The 16,689-nt window shown below is 49.5% G+C and overlaps 1 protein-coding gene across 1 annotated transcript in view; it reads left to right on the plus strand.

The window, feature by feature from the left end:
- The window catches only part of LOC123383596 (liprin-alpha-1-like), a 163,665-nt gene that overhangs the window by 48,864 nt on the left and 98,112 nt on the right, over nt 1–16,689 (plus strand). The gene's annotated exons all lie outside the window — the stretch shown is intronic.

Consider the following 16,689-nt stretch of genomic DNA (forward strand, 5'->3'; position numbering starts at 1 on the left):
TCCACAGTCCCACCAGGTCCCACCGAAGACCCTTGACTCCCCCGCTGCTAGAAACTCCTACTGGAGGTCACTAAACCCTCATCACTGCTGCCCTTCAGGTCCTGTCTCCAGTGTCACATCGTGTGATCTGAAGGTAATTGTGGCTTCCCGTGTTCTTCCTCGCCTATTGCTAGCTGAGCGCTCAGCCCCCCCAGAAGGGTGCTCCGTGGTCCGGGGAGTGATCTGTCCCCATGTCCTCTGCAGAGGGGCAGCAGGCACACGCGCAAGTGGGGTTGTTTCCTCCTTCTTGCCAATATGGCTTCACTTGATGGTGTTTCTCAAGATCTCCGAACTCTGCTCTCTCTTACCTTCCTGTCGCTTGACTCCTCAGTGGGAACAAGTGGCCCGGATTCTGCTGTTTCTTGTCCTTGTCTTCCTGTCGCACCTTTTCCAGTCCTGCCTCAAGGCCAGCGCTGTGTCTTCAGCCACCGTTGCTTGGGCAGAAACTGGTGGGGGGCGGGGAGGCTGCGGCCTGCCAGCCTCGCTGCTTGCTGCCCACTGTCCTGTCCTCCCTCAGTGTATCGTACCTGCCGCCTCTCGTAAGAACATCCGTCCTTGCACCTCCCCTCCCGAGGACCGCAGGGTGGTGTCAAGGTCCTCCACTTAGCTGCACCTACAAAGACCCCTTTCCCAAATAAAGTCACATGCACAGGTTCCAGAGATTTGGACATAGATGTGCCTGCAGGGGGCCCACTGCTCACCCCACCTCCTCAGTCCACCTGTTTCTGGAGAAGGCCTGCCTTGCCTGGTCCTGTCCCAGAGCCATCAGGGTGGGGAGGGCGAGCCCCACCCTCCCAAGGGAAGAGGACTCTCGGGTCACAGGAAGGGCCCTGGACTGTCCAGGAAGACAGCAGAAGACAGTGGACAATGGTCAAGAGGACCTCTGGCATGCATCGGGATTACTTCCAGTTGATCTTCTCACTCGAGTGTGCCGAGCCTCTCCTGGCCACGAATGTGTGTGTGCCTGGTGGGGGGGGGGGGGGGCTCTGCGTTGGTAGAAGACACTTTCAGGGACTACTGAGACAGAAAGCACTCTGGACAGTTACTAGGATGTGCGGGGGAGACAGCGATGCAAGAGGAAACCACCCTGCCCACACGTGAGAGGAAGCAGCATCAGGCCTGGACGCCAGGATGCCAGCCAGGCTGGGCTGTGGTGAGGGCCAGGCGCAGGGAGGCCTGTGTCCCACTGTGCCGCCTCCAAGGCCTCCGTCCGCTGTGAGCCATGGGCATGGTGGCCACCCACAGGGTTTCGGGGACACGTACTGGGACACATCCAGCAGTTAGAGGGTACGTCGGCCTCTCCTGCGCAACCGGCGGCCACCGTCCCACTGGCTTGGAGTGTCTTTGGTGCATCCGGCCAGCCATCCTCAGAGGAGGCCAACAGAACCTTTCTCCCCTGGCGCTGGGTGGGGGGGGCCCACAGCCTACACTCCAGGCCTCAGTGCCATGGCTCTGGTTTTCAGGCCACGATGCTCTAAGAAAATTAAGTAAAAGCTATTTTTAAACTTACAATGAGAATAAAATAATGGAAATTGCTTTAAAAATTCTTAACTAGGGGTGCCGGTGTGGCTTGGTTGAGCGTCTGCCTCTTGATCTCTTCTCAGGTCATAGTCTCACGGTTTGTGGGGTTTGAGCATGGCATCGGTCTCTACACTGACAGCACGGACCCTGCTTGGCATTCTCTCTCTCCCCTCCCCCACTCACACAAGTGCTTGCTCTCAAAATGAACGTAAAAAATATAAAATTAACAAAATATTTAACTTGTAATTAAAGCAGTGAGTGAGGGATTGTCACATTGCACAAATAGAAGGTTGAGGGTGTCTTCGTCTCCAACACCTTATTTTCTTTTCCATTTATGTTATCTTTTAAATTTTGTAAAAATTGTATTCATTTTGAGAGGGACAGAGAGAGAGAGGAGGAGGAGGGGCAGAGACAGAGGGAGAGACAATCCCAAGCAGGTTCCTCACTGTCAGCACAAAGCCGACATGGGACACAACTCTCACCAACAAAAAGGTCATGATGTGAGCTGAAATCAAGAGTCAGAAGCTACACAGACTGAGCCACCCAGGTGCCCCTAATTTCGATTTATTTTTTAAAGATTTTAAATAACGTCTGCACAGACCCATGACCCTCCTACAAGAGTTGTATACTCCCCCGATTGGCAGCTGAGTGACCCTGTTTTTTTTTTGTTTTTTTTTTTACTTTTTCAAATGTTTTAATGTTTGTTTCTTTTTGAGAGGGAGAGAGAGACACACACACAGAATGCTACTGGGAGAGGGGCAGAGATACAGGGAGACATAGAATCCAAAACAGGCTCCATGCTCTGGGCTGTCAGTATAGAGCCTGACGCAGGGCTTGAACTCATCAATGATAAGATCATGACCTGAACGGAAGTTGGACACTCAACTAGCTGAGCCACCCAGGGGCCCCTGTTTTTAACGTGTTGCCCAAAGTGCCACCACACTCATTCTTTCAAGAGAAACTGTGGCTGCCCCCACCTTGGTTTTTACTCCCCTCCCTACCCCATGTGATACTATTCTAACCGTTCCTCCCCTTGCTTCCCTACAAACTCATTTGTGGCCAGTGTGAGCCCTGGCAAATCCATTTCAGATTTACCCGGTGGCATCTAGGTAATAAAGCGATATGTATTGCTCAGCCACGTGGATTGCAAGGAGTAGAACACAAAGGGCTCACGGTGCCACCGTATGTCCCAGTAGTTACACGTGAACTCACCCACCATCTGGGAATTCGACGCCCTGGGTTAGGTCAGGGTATGCATCAATGATTAAGAGACCATGTGGGTTGATACTGGTGGAAGATGGGTGATGCATTCATGAGGGTTTACTGTACATGTTCCTTTGGCATTTGTGCAGAAGTTTCTAGAATAGAAAACATTAGTGGTTGTTTAGGGATCCCCTCCATGCGATAGATGGTCTCAGCCTGGAATAACTGCTCCCTGGCCCTCACTTTGGAACGTAAAGTAGCCCGGGTTCGAACTTTGAGCTGCACCGGCAGTGGAGACATGTCTCCTCTCACAAATAAGCATGCAAGTGCTACATCACGATTCCATCTTGACCCTGCTTTCACATTTTGATGCGCGTGACATCAGGATGTGTCCTACAAGCAGTGACATCATCGACTTGCTGAGAGGTGGCCTATGATGACATCAAAGTCGCGATGGGAGGTAGGTGCTTCGCTACAACTCCCTTTGAGAGGTGGAGTCTAAGGCCTCCCTTTGAGCCTGGGCCGGGCTCAGTGATGTGCTTGACCAAATGGATGTGTAGATGGGATGCCGGGGACCCTGTGGTGTGGTTCTTGTGTGTGACAGAGTGGTTCATGGATGTAAGTGGCATATGCTTGACACTGGCTTGTTTCTAGGGAAAGAGGGCACTTTGTTTCTCTGCTCTGTAATGTCTAACCGTGTGGTGCCTGTCGAGGCTGCTGTATCATTTCTGGGAGTTAGTGGGGACTCGGTGGCTTGACGGATTGGTGTCTTGATCTCTGGGCAGTAACCATAACCGTTCATTAGAAGGGCAGCCGGCTTCTCCCTTTGCTCCCGAATCTCCCTGCTTCTCATGCAGACAGCATTCCCTGTGCTGTGTTTGTCTCCCAGCTGCAACACGGTCCCTCCAGAGAGGATTACTTGGGTTATTTATTTATTTATTTATTTATGTTTATTCCTTTTTGAGAGAGGGAGACAGGGTGTGAGCAGGGGAGGAGCAGAGAGACAGGGAGACAGAATCAGAAGCAGGCTCCAGGCTCCTAGTTTACAGCACAGAGCTGGACAAAGGGCTCGAACCCACAAACCTCGGGATCATGACCTGAGTCGAAAGTTGGACGCTTGACCTAGTGGGCCACCCTGGTGGCCCTTTTGTGTGTTGTGTTTGCATGTGTGAGTACGTGTTTAACTCACAGTAATAGAATTTATTACTTGTAGCAAAGTCATCATTTACAAGGAACAAACACTGGAGGCCATGAGGAGATGTATGCTGGCAGGTTGCAGCAGTGATTTCTGTTGGCACGAAGAGAAAACTTTATGCAGCTATAAATCTTTGGAAACTTGTCATTTTCTGTATTTTCTCAATGTGTCTGAAAACCGGTTGAGCTGTTTGGTTAGTCAAATGCACTTCCTCCTTCCCTCCTTCGGATTTCTTCACAAAGCCGTGTGAAGTGTGGGAGGATGTCCTGGAGTCCTGAAAAGGTCTGCACGCCTGACGACTTGCCCTGGCGGCAGACGTCCTCCTGACGTTTTTCCTCTTCATCGTGTTACACACGGATCCCTCCAGATGCCTGGGATTTCCTCAGTGGATCGCTGGGTTTCAGAGAGAGACCTGTGAGCAGCCTCTCACCTTCCGCCAGGAAGAAAGGGCGGTGCCTTATCAAAATGAATGAAATCTTCCCTTTTGCAACTAGGTGGATGGAACTGGAGGATATTATGCTAAGTGAAATTAGTCAGTCAGAGAAGCTGCCAGAGATTGCTGTCTGGGTGGCAGCTGCGTTGCTCCTGACTCCTTCCTGCTGATATATTTCCTTTGCCCTAGAAGGAAGGCAGCCTGCTTTCCACCCGGCCTTTTGTCCACAGGCAAACCTCTTGTGCTCAATGCTTTCCAACGCACTGGGGTACCTGCTTCCTGTTGCCAGTGTACGTTTGCCAGGGAAGCCCATGAGGCACTAATTTTCCAAGCTGTCCCACATCCAGGGACCCTGCTTTAAAGGAGTTGACAATGAAAAATCAGAAGGGAGGCTTCCAGACTGCTTCCACCAAAGCTCCACAGGGAGGAACTGGTCAATAAATAACAATGATGATTATGATGATAATCATAATCAAAATAAGAATAAGAAGTGAGAAGAAACACACTGGGGACATAAGTTGTTCAGCTCAGATGAAAATGGAATTAAAATGGGACTGCGGACATGAGCACTATTTTCCAGGCAAGCTAGGTGTCCTGAGAGTAAGAAGGAAACGTCTGTGGGGTTGGCATGAAAGGAAGCACCGATCACAAGCGCACTGCATCCTGAGCTACGTAGGGCAGGAAGGCTTCTGGCTCTGGCCTTCCACTTACAACCAGTGGCAAGAGGCCCTCGCGATCTATCTCAGTGTTGGCTTCTCTGTGCTGGCTGGCAGCCATGTCTGTGGAATTGGGCTCTGGTCCCCGAGTCTTTGAATGGACTGTCTGCCCTGACCACCTGGGGAAGAACAATGCTCATGCTCCAACACTGGACTTCTCATCATGTGGTTACCTCACAGCGGCCTGTGGAACAGGGTCACCAACAGCCCTCAGGCTAACAAGCACACAGGTCTCAGTAAGGGAGGGCAATGTGTCCTTGGGAATCGCCATGTGTTAGCTGCTTGTGAATGCTGGGCACTCTCTGAGTAACAGTTACACGGTTCCTGACTCTGACCTCTGATCTCCAACTCCCCTTGCACACAAGTGAAGATGGCTCCCTCCCAAAAACACTTGCCCCATCCCAGAAGACTTTTTGCCTTCTCTTGCCAAGAGAGGTGTCACAGGTGAGCCCATGGAGAACCCACTGTCCATGTTCCCCTGGATCTAGGGCAATGTAGCAGGACTCCACAATTAAAATCAGAGAGACATAGTTCCAGGCTAGGAAACTCAGTCCCTCACTGGAAAACCTGTTTAGAAAGAGATCAAGGGAATCAGAAGGGATACAGTTGGGTCCCAACTCTCTGTCCCAGATGATAATGAAACAAATCTGTGAAGGAAGTGACCAGCACAATTCCCCAGGGAAGCTTCGTGTCCTATGACTATGGAAAACCTGTGGGTTCTAGAGAAATAGAACCTATTTTAGTTACACCTGGGAGCCTGAATGTAGCAAAAGAAACCCAACATCTGACCTCAAACAGTGTAGGGGGGTTGGGGCACTTGCCAGCTTTGCAGCTTTTCCTGTCCGTGGGTAAAAGCAGTGGTGACCTGGAGGGCAGAGTCTCCACACGAGCTGATGCCCAAGTGTGTAGGACTGGGTTCTGATTCTGTTTAGTTCTTTTTGAGTCGTTTCTTTGACGATCACCTGCTGGCGCAACGACTGGGCATGCAGGATCCCTGAAAGTCTCCAAGAGCAGGATGTTGAGGCAGTCTGTGGCGGGGGCAAAGAGCACAGTAAGAGTCACTGCACAAACAAGAGACTTCAACGCCCAACGGTTTGAGGAGGACAACATGTTTTCGTTGATATCAGAAATTAGTTGTTCGGGGGGTTGAAAACAACCTTCATGTGTGCTCACTGGGAGTTAATCGGCCCTATCTGCATTGAGAAAGAGTGAAAGCATGTCATTGGCAGCAACGTGGATGCAATGGGAAGGTTGTATGTTGAGCGACATGTCAGTCAGAGAAGGATACATATCATATGTTTTCACTCACATGTGCTTCTTGAGAAGCATAAGAGAAGACCGAGGGGAAGGGAAGGGGAAAAAGTAGTTACAAACAGAGAGGGATGGAGGCAAACCATAAGAGACCCTTAAATACAGAGAACAAATGGAGGGTGGATGGGTGGTGGGGGAGAGGGAAAATGGGTGATGGGCATTGAGGAGGGCACGTGTTGGGATGAGCACTGGGTGTTGTATGGAAGCTAATTTATCAGTAAAGTATGAAAAAAAAGACTAGCTAGCCCTATCTGATTATTTTTTTTCCTTCTGACTGGCCCTAAAGGCCACATCTCTATCAACTTTTACCACAGCAGTGAGGCCAACTGTCTCCCAATATCACCTGCCACTACCCACAAGCAAGCCTCTTGTGCTTCACACATTCATGTCCCCAGTACCTCCTGTTCCCAAGATACACCTGGCAGACACCAGAAGAGCATCAGTTCCTCAAGCGATTCCAAATTGATGGGAACTTGGCAAGACTCCACCAATAAAATTGGAGACAAAGGCTGCCCGACTCCAGCACGAATGTCTCCCAATGAACACACAGTGAGGATAAGTGTAAGAAAATTGAAAAGATACACTGAGGGCTAAGGTTCTTCATCTCAGGTGAAAACAGAAAGAAGCTGGAGCTGATGTTACCAGCACAACTCCCTGGGCAAGTGTGGGTTCCAAGGAGTGAAAAAGACCTGTGGCCTGAAGAGAAATGGAACACCCACTAGCTGTACCAGGGAGTCCCGTGAGCAGCGTCATGCACCCCAACGTCAATATGGTCAGCAAAGTGTCAAGCTCTGGCCAGGCTTCAAGCCATTCCCATCTGTGGATAGAGAGGCCCTTGTGACTCACAAGGTAGGCTCTTGCTCCTGGCAAGTCTTCAGATTCAGGCTCTGGTATTTTAGTCTTGGAGTGTTGTGCCCCAACCTTCTCAGTGAACCGACTTTACACGCACGACCCCTGTCTCAGGGGGTAGGTAGCTCAGGCTTTCCCGAAAGGGGTGGGTAGACAGCAGGGCAATGGTCCCATGGCAACAGAAACCAGCCAGACACAGAGTTCTTGCTGGCAGGAGGTCAACCTTTCCTTTTCGATATCAGAAATTAAGTGCTATGTGATGACACACGGTGTGAGTGCAGGCTCCCCGGGAAGGACTGGGCACTGTCTGACTGACAGCCCCGTAGCTCCTCAACATGGCCCTAGGCCCTTGATCCAGAAAGGAGATCGGATCCTTCCGAACCTCCTCTGCCCCTGTGCACAAAGCAAGCCTCTTGGGCTGAACGGTTCCGACCCCCGATGACATCTTTGGCCAAGGTAGGTCTTGCAGAGGAGGCCCATGGATTCCTATTGCCCAGGCCATCCTAGATGCCTGGCAACTGGTCACAACTCCATGATTACCGTCAGAAAATGCTCCTAGATTATGTCTGTGAATGTCCCATAATGATATCCTCATTAATGAAAGAGCAAGGGAATCTGAAGGGATGCACTGAAGGCCAGATGTCTTTCTCACCGAAGAAAATGGTATAAAGCTTCCAATGAAGTCACTAGCACTTTTTCCTGGGCCAGGTTGGTGTCAGCACTAACCTCAGTGGGCCAGGCCTCAGGGGAACCCCCAGTCGCTACACTTAGGAGCCCTGTATGTAAAAGGGCTATCACTTTCTTATATTCCTTTCCTTCAGCGATAGAGCAGTGGTGATTTGAAGGATCTTATCTGGCTCCTGGCTGACCCCCAAGTCCCTGGAGATGGTCTCTGATCTTTATTTATGGAGATTCTTGTTTCTCCCTCCTTAGGCAAGGTATGCACTTTGCTTGGACAAACCATTAGCATCTCAGAACTCAGGAAGCACAGGCATTCCAGGAGGTTGGGAGAGAGCAGGAAGTAACCATCTGAGCCAACACAATCCTGCCTGGCCCTGACTTCTTAGGCATGCAAGGACAACCTTTCTTCCCCAACATGGCAAAAGAATTGCTGTGGGGTAGCACACCACCGAGTGGGAGCTCGCCTAGAGCTTCTTGTCACTGTCTGAGGACAGACCAGTTGCTCCTGAATCTGGCCCCTGATCCCAGTCTCTTCTTGACCCTGAAGTGAGGTGGGCGCTTTCCAGCACCACCTGCTTTGAATTGCATTAGCGTCTTATATTCTCTATTCTCTTTAACATCTAACCTGATTGCTTTGCAGCATGACACCTGTTTCTGGACTGCATTCATCACACAGGGACACATCACTGTGTGTTTTTATGTCTCTGGCCACATAGACTTTACAATAACCTATGTTGCTAAAGTGCAAAGTCTCCCAATGGTTGAGCTGTGAGTACTTCTGTGGGATTGCCAAACAGGAAAGTGATATCTGACAGAAATATAGAAATATCTCAATTCACTTGAAAGACAGTCTGTCAGTTGTGGTTCCTGCATGGGGTCACGTTCTCCTATCCCCTAGAAATGAGGAGGTCGCATATTTAGAAACACCTGTGAGTAGAAAATGTCATAAAGAAATGTTGAATCTTCATGACAGCACATTCTTCTGTCCTATTTTCCTTCATTTATTCTAAATATCTGAGTGGCAAACATTAGATTTTATTCGACTACTGCTGAGGTAGAAGCTTAAAGAGAAACTAAGAAATATTCTTGGAATAAGTGAGTCAGTCACAATAAATCATTAGGTTTTTGTTTGTTTTGTTTTTATTTCTTTTGTTTGTTTTGAGTCCTCTTTGTAATATGTCCACAATGATGTCTCCAGTTTTGCTTTGGTTTTTAGCATCTCTTTATTTGGGGACTCTTATCATTCCATACAAATTTTAGGATCTTTTGTTCTGTGAAAGATGGTGGTGGTATTTTGATAGGCATTGCGCTAACGTGTCGATTGCTTGGGGTAGTGTAGACATTTTAACCATTTGTACTCCAAACCATGGGCATGGAGAGGTTTCCCATTTCTTTGTGCCCTCTTGCATTTCGTTCATGAGATTTCAGAGTACAGAGTTTATACCTCTCCGTTAGGGTAATTTCCATGTAACTGACAAAGTATCTTTGGTGCAACTGGCAATAGCTTAAAGCTCTCCCATCAAGTTTGCTCTAAAAATGAGAGACAAATATTCTAGGAGAAATCATGTCAGCACTTCCTGTCTATTTGAGTTCACGTTGCTATTCTAATTCCCACATATGCACTGGCACACACACACACACTGAAAGGTATGTTCGAGGGACTGGACACTGGGCAATAACAAGACAGAAAGAAGAAACAGGTGAGAGAGAGCACAGCCATGGGGCAGCAGCATCCACTGTCACAGCTGCATGCACAAAGGCCCAAATACGGGCAAGAGATTCTTAATGTTTGTAGGTTTCTGCTGCACCCAGGACCATCCTTAACCCAGCCTCCAGAGGAAAGGACTAGGGTCCTACAGTCCACCTCTCTAGGCACCTGGAATTATGATGAACTAACTCCCAGTAGTTTCACAATAGCTAAAGAAGAAAAGGCCTTGGTGTTCTCCCATAATCAGTTGTGTTGCCAGTGGGTTTCTCCTGAGTTCTGTAAAATCATAAAGTGTCAACTGGCCTTGGTTCTCGATCAATGCCTCACTGTGTTCTGAGATACTAGAGAAGGACTTGATGCTTGCTGAAGCCTTTAGAGCCTAGAGAGGTTTGGGGACTTGGGGCGGTGAGGGGTGGGGATAGGGAAGGACATGTCAGAGCCCTGTACACTGACGCCAGAGCCCAAGTCCGGTAACAGTCCGGGGTCCCCGGGCTCCTCATTGGGAAACAGGGGTTCATTTTGCTGGCCGACGGGAGGATGCCTCACGAGTCACGAGTATACACTGGGGATGGACAAAGGGGAACGACAGAAACCTGAGGTCCATAGCACAGCTTTTGGGCGTGCGGCTTATGAGCTTTACTCAGGCACCTTTGAAGGCCTGTTAGCTTAGGTTTAGGTCCGATTAGGTTAAGCTGGGGTCGGTGCTGATTCTGTTTGGTGGTCTTCATGCCTGTGGCTGCAGTGCTAGCGCCGGGCACCAGGGAACAGGCAGCCTCCTGTGTCCGTGGTGCACACTGAGACTTGCTGGAGGAACGGAACAAGGGAAAGTTCGTGCAGAGGTCATTCTGGAATCCCCCTGCCTCAGATACCATAGGAATCTCCCATGAGTAGCAGTTATCTCCACAGAGTAAGCCCATTAAATCTAGACAGAGGGCTCCACAGTCCTTCAATTTCTTCATTCAGTAACTGCTCCAAGCACGCACTTTGTGCTAGGGCATCTGGTGGGCCTAACTGAAAAGCTGGCAATGACAAAGCGGTCCCCGCCTGCCAGGTCTCCACAGTCTGGTGGGGAGATGAACGAAGGTATGAAAGACAAGATTTGTCCCAATAAAAAGGGAAGGGGTTCAAGGACTGTTAATAGTGAAAAAAACAAGTGTGCTGTGAGGACAGCCTGGGGAGTCACTGGAGGTGACATCTGCTGGGACCAGAATGACAAGAGGGAACCACCCTGCCCCTGTCTGCAATGTGTCAGGAGAAGATATTGCTGTGGCCAAAAATAGGAGATAGAATCGAGTTTGTCCAGACACATCAGAAAGGTGGATAATGTGGCTGTGGGATCCTGGGAGGGGAGAGGCAGAGAGGAGCCAGAGCATAGACCAGATGCTGGGACCTGGCAGACTATTAGCTTTCCATTCCTCTCTGACAGAATTGTCTACATATTTAGAACCTTAAAATTACAAATATTGAATAGCTCACAATTTTTGTAGGAGAGGAAGAGCATAGTTGTGTGACCCTGCCTCAAAGTAAGTCTCTATGAAGCCAGGGTTGTGGTCTCAACGGAGACTCCAAAGGGTGATACTTTCCTTCCAAGCTCACTCACACAGTGTCAGAACTCGGTTGCAACTGAGAGCCTATTTCAATCTTTCGACTTGGAAACTTGCTTCTTACTATTCTATTATGTTCTCATATAGTAGCTCTTAAAGCAAGGGTTGATTTCCCATTTCCAGGGTTAGCAGAGAGGCATAGGGAGCAAATGAGGACAGAGAGCAAAGAGAGAGAGAGAGACAAAAGGGAAGGAGAGAGACAGAGAGAGAGAAAGAGGAGTAGACAGACATAGGGATTGAACAAACACGAGACAAAGCAAGTATGAAGTAAGTGACAGAATTTCTGTCCTGAAATCTGGAAACTGAGCTCCCCTCACTAACAGCTTAGTGGTTTCACAAGGAGTGACGTTTCCTGACTGGACACAGATCACTGTCTGTGTCCCCGGGGGATGTCCAGGAGAGTGTGTTCAGCAGGCTCACCCAGAACTGAGAACAGTGGCTACATTTTGGAAATGGCAGGAAGTGGTAAACATCCAGCCTCACTCGTCATTAGAAAAGTGAACATAGGACGATGAGTTTGGTGTAATTTCTCATCCACAAAACTAGCAAAAATAACTCATCACACTCCTGAAACTAGACCCCTTGTTGTGCATTAGAGATCAGGGCACTCATTTTTCAGTAGCGAGAGGGGCCTCGACTCTCTTACTGGAGGGTGATTGTTGCCATGATTTCAGTTGCCATCACCTTTGATTCCGGTGGGGAGGGGTCTGACTCTGGAGAGCAAAGACAGTGACTAGGGATTTGCACAGACTTTCATGTAGGCATGTGTCATCTCTGCTTTTTCTCTAAGAGCCCTGAATGGGACGCCTCCTTCTCAGAGAGGATCCAATTCCTCTGGCTACAGGACCATGATACAGCATCCAGAATGATGGTGCCTGAGAGAATGTCACACACTGTTGTCAAAACCATTTAATGGACCATGACCGAGGGAGTGGGCTCTTTAGATTTCTGTTTCTAATTTTAATTTAAATTTTAGTTAGTTAACATATACGTTTCAGAAGTCGAATTCAGTGATTCATCAGTTACGTACAACACCCAGTGCTCATCACAAGTGCCCTCCTTAGTACCCACCACCCATCTAGCCCATCTCCCACCCACATCCCTCCATCAACTCTCAGTTTGTTCTTTATCATTAAAAGTCTACCTGTTTTCTAGGTCCACCTGGGTGGCTCAGTCGGTTGAGTGTCTGACGTCGGCTCAGGTCATGATGTCAATCTGTGAGTTTGAGCCCCGCGTCAGGCTCTGTGCTGACAGCTCAGAGCCTGGAGCCTGCTTCGGATTCTGTGTCTCCCTCTCTCTCTGCCCCTCCCCCACTCATGCTGTCTCTCTCTGTCTCAGAAATAAACTAAAAAAAATTTTTTTAAGTCTACCTCTCCTCTCTTCCTCACCTTCTCATATGTTAAATTCCACATACTAGTGAAATTGTATCTTTGTCTTTCTCAGATGGACTCATTTAGCTTAGCACAATACGTTCTAGTTCCATCCACATAGTTACAAATGGCAAGACTCCATGCTTTTTGATGGCTGAGTAATATTCTCATCAAGACAAAACCTTCTGCACAGTGGAGGAAACAATGAACAAAACTAAAAGCAGCCCACAGCATGGGAGAAGATATTTGCAAGACACGTATCTGATAAAGGGTTAGGATCAAAATCTAGAAACAACTTATCAAACTCAGCACCCAAAACCAAACAGCCCAGTTATGAAATGGGCAGAAGGCATGAATAGACACTTTCCCAAAGAAGACTTCCAGATGGCTAACAGACATATGGAAAGATGCTCAACATCACTGTGCATTAAGGAATGCAAAGCAAAACCATGACAAGAGACCACCTCACACCTGCTAGAATGGCTAAAATGAACCACACAAGAAAGAACCGTTGTCGGTGAGATTTGGAGAAAGGGGAACACTCTTGCACTGCTGGTCACAATACAAACTGGTGCAGCCACCCTGTTATGACTTTTTAAAGAAGCAACGTCAGCAAGCGCTCCCCCTTCTATGGCTACTTGTTGTTCCCATTTATGTGTACTATTAAGGGCGCTGGCAGCAGGTGAAGATTTTTCCCTAGGAGGAGTAGGGTAACAAAAAATAAAAACCAATGTAAATGGATATTTAAAGATACGAAGTAGGGTTTACCCAGTTGAAATGAAAATAAGAATAAAAACAGAAACAAAACAGTTTGCCCAACGAAAAAGCCAAACTCACATTGTGATTCCACTCTCTGAAAATAATGCTTAAGGTAGAAAAACAGTGTAGGCTGTGATTGCCCTTGAATGCCAGGATTCTTATTTCCTTCATCAGCCTTATTTTGTCTTTCCAAAGAACACAGAAAGCTACCGGCAAATGTAACCTGGTTGGGTTAAGCTGCTTCAAAATCTAAGGAAAGTCAATAAGGAAGAGGACCCAATGGAGGTTTCCAAAGAGAATGACTTGATTGTCACAGGAATAGAGAAGTCCTTGGAAAAACTAAAGAGGCCTAGCAGATTTCTGCCACAATGCTATAATTTGGTGAGACAAATTGCCAGATAGATACCCGATCCCCTCCAGTTTAAACCTTCGTTCCAGGAATAAATACACAGGTGAGATGATAACACATCTTTTATTCAATATAAAAACACTTTTCCAAAAGCTCTAATTCATTCCTTTCCAAGACCTTCGTGCCAATTTTCCTTTTGGAGGAAGTTTCCTTTGAAGTGCAGGTCTCTGCTCTCAATGACCCATGCTGTCTCCCTTCCCTACTAACCACATGGACCCCCTTTTCACCTCTGTCTTCCACATTGGCAGTGATCTCCACATGGGCACAGATCACATTTTGTCCCGGTCACTAATGAAGATATAGTGCTGGACACAGAGGAAGGATGGGTGGCCTTTAAAGGAATTCATACAAAATGAACCTGTTATTTGACTTGCGTCACGAGCGTCAAAACTACAGGCCCAGGATGGCATGCACGGAGTACTTCCCACTACCTTCCGTTGTTAAGCTGCCTTTGTCTCTCTTTAAAACACTGTCATCCTCATTCTTCTTCAATACCTGCACAACTACTGCTAACTATTTCTGCACGGGAAAGAGAGGAGTCTCGATGCAATGTGACTTAGAGGACACTGTAACTTCTTCTAAGGTAGTTCTTTTTTTCAAATTGTTTTTCATGTTCATTCATCTTTGAGAGACAGAGAAAGACACAGCATGAGTAGGGAAGGGGCAGAGAGAGAGGGAGACACAGGCTCTGAGCTATCAGCACAAGGCCCGACAAAGGGCTCGAACTCACAGACAGCGAGATCATGATCTGAGCCCAAGTCGGACACTCAACTCACTGAGCCACCCACGTGCCCCCCCCAACGTAGTTCAGAACCCACAGCAGTCCTGGCAAGGGTGCCATAACTACAATCTCATGCAATTCACCTACTAAACGACTGGACAGGTACTCATTTCATTTTGTTTCTTTTTCAAGTTGCATTTTTTGTAGTCTCTTTGATTTCAAAAGGTTAATACAAAGAGTTAAGTAGTTTCAGGGTCCAAAAATTACCCAGTGTGCATTTTTGCAGGTACACATTTCAATCTCCTTCACGTGGTGCAAAAACTACCCCAGCAACCACCTTCCCTCTAGTACTATCAAACTATTATCATAGTTAGGGTCTGTTACTTGATACTCTACTCGCTCTCACTCTCTCACTTTGTCTCTTCCTCACGATCTCGCTCTCTTATTTCCGGTGATTCTTTACTTCTAACCCGTGAATGATTACAATATTACATGGTACTTGTATATTTCTGACTGACATAATTCACTTAGTCCAATAATCGATAGTTTCAACAAACCATTACAAGTTGAAACTGTACACTCTATCACTGGGCTGAAAAGTACATATGTTACTGGCTGACCCAGGAAGGAAACACACCTCTGTCAAACCCATAAAAAAAAAGAAGGCTGCTAATTTGGAACCAGGACGCTGAAGAAGGGGCATAAGACCAGCCTTGCCTTCCAGCCCAGCAGATTCTCAGCCCCTCCTCCCCACCAAGAGGGCAAGCGCAAACCAAAAACTGGCCATTCCCTCCTGTCTGCCCCACCTGGCTCAAAACCAAACGGAAGCCCCGAGCGTCCCCAGAGAATCTCACCAGCCCAAGCCCAATACCGTAGATGGGCCTTGTGAAATGCCAGGGGCTCTGGGGATGAGGGCTGAGAGGCAGGGCAGAGGTAGAGGACCCAGGGAGCCCAGGACTGGGGCATAGTCCATATCTGAGATCTCGCTGCGCCTCCCACCCCTCCTGGGTCCTTGTATAAACACGCCCCACCCCAAACCTCCAACATCCGAACCCCTACCGAGACCGCACCCCGCCCTCTCTTCCTCCTCCCTGCACCTGTGGGTGGTGTGTCAGGGAAATTGCAAGGCTGGGGAGTGGCCTCCAGCCATTACAGAGGGATTTGGCCTGATAAGGGGAGCGGGAAGCAGGGAGCATGCCCCTTCTGACTTGCGGTGGGGTGTGCCAGCCACGCCTGACAGGGCCGAACCAGGCCAGGCCAACTTGCTGGCCCGGGAGGGGCTGAGGGAGCAGTGGCTGGGGTGTGTTTGGCCCCAGGAGCCAAGCTCCTTAAGGAGAGAGGGACACAGGCAGAGAGGGGGGAGGGGCGGCGGACGCCAAAGGAGAGCTGAAGGAGGCCAAAGGCAAAAAGCAAAAGCCTACAGCACCCGGTATTCCCAGGCCTTCTTCCATCCAGGTGCTAATCAGGCCCGACACTGCTTAGCTTCCAGAGAAGACCGGCTCAGGCCCGTTCAGGCTGCTATGGCCGAAGAGGTGAGCAGCGGCCGCTGGGCGCTTCAAGAGCCTTCTCGACGCGTCCCAAGCCAAGCGGGTGCGGCGCTTCACCCACGCACGCGCCTGAATGCCTGCCTGCCAGCCAGCCTGCTTGCCGCCGCGGGCCCCGGGGCTGGTGGCAGAGGCTGCGCAAGAGGACCCTGGCAACCCGCTGTGGCGCAAGCCCCGCCGTTCTCCAATCCCGGGACTCTTGCAGGCTGCTCCCTGCTTGGCCCCACGCCCGCCTCCGCTTCCATCCGCAGCGCACCGCACCGCACCGCGCCTCGCAGCCCCGCACCGCACCGCACCACACCACGATGGGCTGCTCAGTGGGAGGAGGGTGGAAGTGAGCGTGGGGCATCAGGCCGCTCCTGCCTTCGGGCCCGCCCCGCCGGGTTCTCAGCGCCTCTTCCCCAGCCCTAGGGCGAGCGCAGCCAGCCAGGGGCCGTTCCCTCCCGTCTGCCCCACCTGGTGCAAACCCACCCCGGAGACCCCAGCGCCCCCAGAGACCATCACCAGCCCGAGTACGCTGCCCTAGCTGGGCCTCGTGAAATGCCACGGGCCCTGGGGATGAGGGCTCGAGGGAGCCGAGGCCTGTGATGGAGTCCGAGTCTGGGGTCTCGCTGCCCCTCCCGCCC

This window comes from Felis catus (assembly GCF_018350175.1).
Source record: "Felis catus isolate Fca126 chromosome D2 unlocalized genomic scaffold, F.catus_Fca126_mat1.0 chrD2_random_Un_scaffold_46, whole genome shotgun sequence".
Lineage (NCBI taxonomy): Eukaryota > Metazoa > Chordata > Mammalia > Carnivora > Felidae > Felis > Felis catus.